Source organism: Ornithorhynchus anatinus, chromosome 4 (genome assembly GCF_004115215.2).
Source record: "Ornithorhynchus anatinus isolate Pmale09 chromosome 4, mOrnAna1.pri.v4, whole genome shotgun sequence".
Taxonomy (NCBI): Eukaryota; Metazoa; Chordata; class Mammalia; order Monotremata; family Ornithorhynchidae; genus Ornithorhynchus; species Ornithorhynchus anatinus.
Genome location: NC_041731.1, coordinates 9,107,865 through 9,113,864, shown reverse-complemented (window position 1 = coordinate 9,113,864; position 6,000 = coordinate 9,107,865).

The following is a 6,000-nucleotide window of genomic DNA, read 5'->3' as shown; positions in this document are numbered from 1 at the left end:
TGTCGATTGGAATAGTAACTGTATAAAGTCAGATTTGGAGGCTAGGGTGAACCTCAAAAATGTAATGACGTCATTTCAGATTAACATTGAAAGCTATTGCCATGGCCTTTCCAGATTGTTCCAGTCTCATTTTTGGTGGCCCGTTAATAACCTTCTCCCCTCCTTTAATGCGTGTTACCAAGAGTCCCTGGAATGCTCACCCGAGGGTGATGTCATCTCCTGGCTTCTTGCAGGAAGGGTTCAGGCCGCCCTGGGCACAAAGATCTCACAATTGGAATGCGATTCAGTCATATCATCAGGATACTGTACTTTATCTGACCCGCTTGAATGCTTTACAGTCCTCAGGTCTCTTTATCAACTCATTTGCCCTTTATGCTACCTTCTTTGTATCAACACCCTTTCAATCATAGCCTGACAAGAAGGGCAAACCGGAGTTTATATGGAGCCTCATTAATCCCGGTAGAGAGCTGCACCGATTGCCTCCGACTTACACTGCATTCAGTAATTCTATTTCTGGAGCCCAGTCACTGCGCTTCTGTCTGAGCCAGAGATTTGAGAATTTATTTCTACTCCTTCCACTGTCTCCCTTCTTCATGCTGGATGTTCCTACGTGTGAAATAAGCTCCCTTGTCTCGATCTTTGCCCCTGGACTCATTACTTTACATTTCTTCTCAAGGAATTTCGCCACCACTTATCAGAGAAAACTTCCACTAGTTTTTTGGGGCTGGGGGGAGAGTTTGGATTTTTTTTTAAGTTATCCTGGATTTGTTAGCTGGCCTCCTCTGTGAGAATGGCATTCTCTACTTTCACCATCTCCTTATGCCATCTTCAAGTTGGAGACTTTTAAACTAACTTCACTGACAGTTTGATTCCCATTTCCTTTCCATGTGAGAAGGAGCATGGTCTAATGGAAAGAGCACGGGCCTAGGACTGTACTCTCCCAAGCGCTTAGACAGTGCTCCATACACAGCAAGTGCTTAATAAATACGATTGAATGAATTGAATGAATGAGTCAGGAGATCTGGGTTCTAATCCCGACTCTGCTACTCGTCTGCTGTGACCTTGAGCAAGTTGCTTAACTGTGAGGCACAGAGGTGCCTCAACTCCCTCATCAGCAAAATGGGGCTTCAATACCTGTTCTCCCTCCTTCTTAGACTGAACTCCCTGTGGGACCTGATTATCTCATACCCACCCCAGTACTTAGTACAGTTTTTCGCACATAGAAAGTGCTTAAGAAATGTAATAATAATCATTCATGATAGTAATAATAATCCCAGCCCCACCATTTGCCTGCTGTATGACCTGGGGCAAGTCACTTAACTTCTTTGGGCCTCAATTTCCTCATCTGTAAAAATGGTGATTAGAACTCCTCTTCACTCCACTACCCTGCAACTTAGACTCTGAGCCCTATGTGGGACAGACGACTGTGTCTGATCTGACTGTGCAGCGTGGCTCAGTGGAAAAAGCCTGGGCTTGGGAGTCAGAGGTCACGTGTTCGAATCCTGGATCTGCCACTTGTCAGCTGTGTGACTGTGGGCAAGTCACTTAACTTCTCTGTGCCTCAGTTACCTCATCTGTAAAATGGGGATGAAGACTGGATGAAGACATGGGACAACCTGATTAGCCTGTATCTACCCCAGTGCTTAGAACAGTGATCTGCACCTAGTAAGCGCTTAACAAATACCAACAAATACCAACATTATTAATTCTTGGTACATAAATGTGCTTAACAAGAAGAATTATTAGTATTTTTATTACCTTGAAGTGTTTAATTTTAACGAGTCAGCTGAAAGAGCACTCAAAAGTTTCGAGAAGGCACAGTTTAAGGTGTGGGAAAATGTGAATCTCTGGACAAATGAAATAAATAAAACCTCAGCCCATTCATTCACCTTTATGAGGCGGTCCTGGAGTTTATCCCTATCTGCATGGCATTATACCACCCAGAAAAGCTTGGTGTCCTCAGCAAACTTTAAAATTTCACAGACTACTCTCTCTTCCAGATCTATTTTTTTTAATAGTATTTGTTAAGTGCTTACCAAGTGACAAGCACTGTTCTAAGCCCTGGGGTAGATAGAAGTTAATCTGGTCAGAAACAGTTCCTATCCAACATTGTGTTCATAGTCTAAGTAGAGGGTGAACAGGAATCGAATCTCCACTTTACAGTTGAGGGAACCGAGGTGCGGAGAAATTAAATGACTTGTCCTAGGTCACACAGGAGACAAGAGCAGATCTGGGCAAAGAGAAAATTTCCACTCACAGAGCCCAGAAGGGCCTCACTATTTATATTTATCCAACCAGAAAAGAAGCATTTTATCCCTATTTTTGTTTGCTACCATTTAGTTAGCTTTCTAATTCCAGCTTCCTGGATGACAGTCTCCAAAGCTTTGATGATATTGAGTTGGAAGAGTTTCCAAGTAGTTCTGACACCGGCTTCCAAGTTCTTAATCATGGAAGAATAGAAAAATATCAAAGCACTAGACCTGCCATGAGGCCCAACTATACTTAAGTGGCGATACGATGAGGATGACGATATTTATCAAATACCTACTATGTAACAAGCACTGAGCTAAGTGCTGGGGTAGATGCAATTCAATCAGATCTGACACACTCCCTGCCCATTAGGGAGCTCACAGCTAAAGAAGAAGGGAGAACAGGTATTTTAATCCCCCTTTTACAGATGAGAAAATTGAGAGCCCAGAATATTCAAATCACTTGTCAGTGTAACACAGCAGGCAAATGGCAGAGGTTGGCCTATAATCTGGGTTTCCTGATTCCCAGTCCCATTCGCTTTCCACTAGGCCATACTGCTTCTCAACAGAACAAGACAGGGCACTTCCCAGATCAATCGATTGATCGTACCACTGTGGAGGGGCTTTAAAATCTTGGGGAACTTCTCATTGTAGTCAAATTTGCTCAGTTGTTGTCAGAGTCTATGCTTGTTAATGATGTCAAATATTTTTATAAGACCTATGAATACAGTAGAGAAATTTCACTGACAGATACAAATATCTGCTGTTCCACGTTTGGTCTGCAATTCAGTAGTCCATGGTTAATTATATTCCACAGAAGCCTGTGCAGAAGGATTCTGGCTAGAATCTTGCCAGCAATGGTGGGCACTGAGATACCCCAGAAGTTTCCACAATTCACTCTTTCATCTCTCTTTTTGAAGATCATAATTTTGTCGCTGTCTTTAAGGTCTTATGGCATGGTTTCAGTGTTCTCTATGTTGAGGAGTAGCCCTAGGAGCCATCCAACCACTGTTTTCCCCTGTTTATGGATTTTTCTTCAGGTCCATGGGCTATACTATTTTGGTAGAGTAGTGATTTCCTCAGATGTTGGAGCTAAAATGATATGGGTCATTTTTCTCTAAGGACTTCTTTTCAGAAGTGAAAGGTGTTTTCAGAAAATCACTGTAGCATTCTTGTCATGTGCTCAAGAATCCCTCTTTACCTGTGATGAGAATGGATCCACCTGTGTGTACCCAGTTGTCCTTCATATGTGAAGAGTCAGGGGAAACATGGTAGCTTTCAAAAAGTGGCAAACACACTGTTTAAGTCTCACCTTTACTTGTTTGAGTGAAACAGTAAAATTCACCCAAATCCTCCCTTAAAATTGTCCTGACCCTCTTGAATGTGGAAGAAAAGGATAAACTGTTCAACGTCTCTTCTCCCTCATACTTAGACTTGAACCCCATTGTGGGACAGGGACTGTGTTTGATCAGATTAATTTCTATCTACCCCAGCACTTAGAACAGTACTTGACACATAGTAAGCACTTAACAAATATAATAATAATAATAAGCATTATGACAAATTTTAGTCACATTAAGTACAACAGGCTATCAATTTTCTCCCAGAAGGGGACGAGCAACGTACACAATTAAGTTTGAAGGGGACAGGAGACAAAAGGATTATCTGGTTGGATAGGAGAATAAAAGTATTAGCCACCAACAGTAACACTGCGTGACTTCAAAGACAAGAGCCAAGAGCACCTATAGACTTGTCCTTTGACTGCCTCTTGACCTTGGCCTGCCTCTGGCTGTGTAGATCTATGCCCTCTGCTACCCTATCCAATTTGGGGACCAGGCTGCCCTGCATGACTTTCTCTCTCCCCGTGTAACCTGAGTCAGTTCATCCCAAAGCATATTCCTGACTGAGCTGGCAGTCTTTCCCAAATCTCACCCTGGGCTTCCCTGACTTAGGGCACCGCCCCAATTTAAACCCCAAATTAAAGAAAATTCAGTATGTAAAGCCCACTGTCACTGCTCTGCACCCTACAGCGATGAGTTTCGGGTTATTCAGTACAGACTCTACTAGGGTTTATTCTAAAATCATGACATATAAAGAGAAAAATTCACCAATAAATTATACATTTTTTCTTTGTCATCAGTAGGCTTCCCATTGTTGGTCTTTGGATTAAACAGCTGTCCACATCATAAATTGCAGTTTCCATGTGCAGTACTGTGCCATGGGAAAAATTTTTTCTGACCCCAGAGGCTGAATTAGCAATGTACCCTAGTGCATAAGGATTGATAGCCCTCATAACTGCCTCCTACTGTAGTTAGTGTTCCTGGAGATTCGATTCCTATCTAATTCAGAGTATTTATCGCATCCCAAGACTTTATTTACCTGATTCCTTCAAGGATTTGCATGTTCTGAGCATGGGGGAAGGGAGGGGATGGAAATCTGAGGCCGATGGCTGCTGAACCCAATACCCTCAATGTAAACGAAAAGAATTCCATCAGAGATTTTATGCAACAAAACATGGCATAGCTTGTGTACGAAACAAAAACCCATTCAGGCTCATGGGCTTTGGTCCCAGGTTCCAAATCCAGTGCTAATGGGTTTCATCTGCTCAACCTGGGAAACCAGAAGAGGAACTTAACAGGAATACCAAACCGGCAACATTAAGGAAACTAAAAGCAATTATCCTTACTTAACAAATTATAGCCTCAAAATGGTAGAGGCTAGCTATTTTTTAAGTCCTTAATGGCTTATTTTGTGGTTCACTGGGGACCGATTTTCCTTATTCATGAAAACACTGTATAAACCATCACTGGGAAGGGCATAGAAAACCAAACAAAAGACATAGTTTTGCCACTATATAAAACCATGGTATGTCCACATCTGGAATACTGCCTATAGTTCTGCTTGCCTCATTCTAGGAAGAACATAATAGTGCTAGAGAAGGCATTGATCTTTATCATCATCATCAAGTTCATACTAGGAGTAGGACACTGTGCTAGGTCCTCGAGAACATATGATAGAAGTAGAGGGCTCAATCCCTACCCTCAAGGGTTGACAGTTGACACTGTAAATTGGGAGGTAAAACATGTTAGGAGACACTGAAAAGACGAGTATTCTTCCGATCGAAAAGATGAAGACTGAGAGGGAACTTGATTTAAGCTTTCAGAGTCATGAAGGCTATGGTCAGGGCAAACGTGAAATTACTGATCACCAAATACCACCACAGTTGGACAGGGAAATGCGAGTTGAAGCTTGAAGGTGGCCCATTCAAAACCAACAGGAGGAAGCACTTCTTCACGCAGTGGGTGGTAAGCATAAGGAATTCATTTCCACAGAAAGTTGGGCAGAGAGGAAATATCCATAGATGAAAGAACACCCTGGAAATATTCATGGACGATAGATTTCGAGACGGAAATTTAGGAATGTAAAGGGAAACGTTAAGAATGTTTAATGATGCCTCTTTAATCATTCGGGTGGATGTCAAGGGGAGTAGCCATCACAGAGTTCTTCCAAGCACACTGTTGCCAGAGACAGAATACTGGATTGCACAGGGACATTGACAGGAGTGGCATTTCTTAAGTCCCTATTTGGTTGCAGACTTATTATTCACAGGTTACCTGGAGCACTGATACTAGTGAACAGTAGTGTCACAGTACTGAAGATGTATCGCTTGAGAGCTCAGCCTGGATACAAAAGTTACAGAATGCCCTTTTTGGAACCGGGTCCAGATCTCATCTGTAAAATGAGGTTAAAA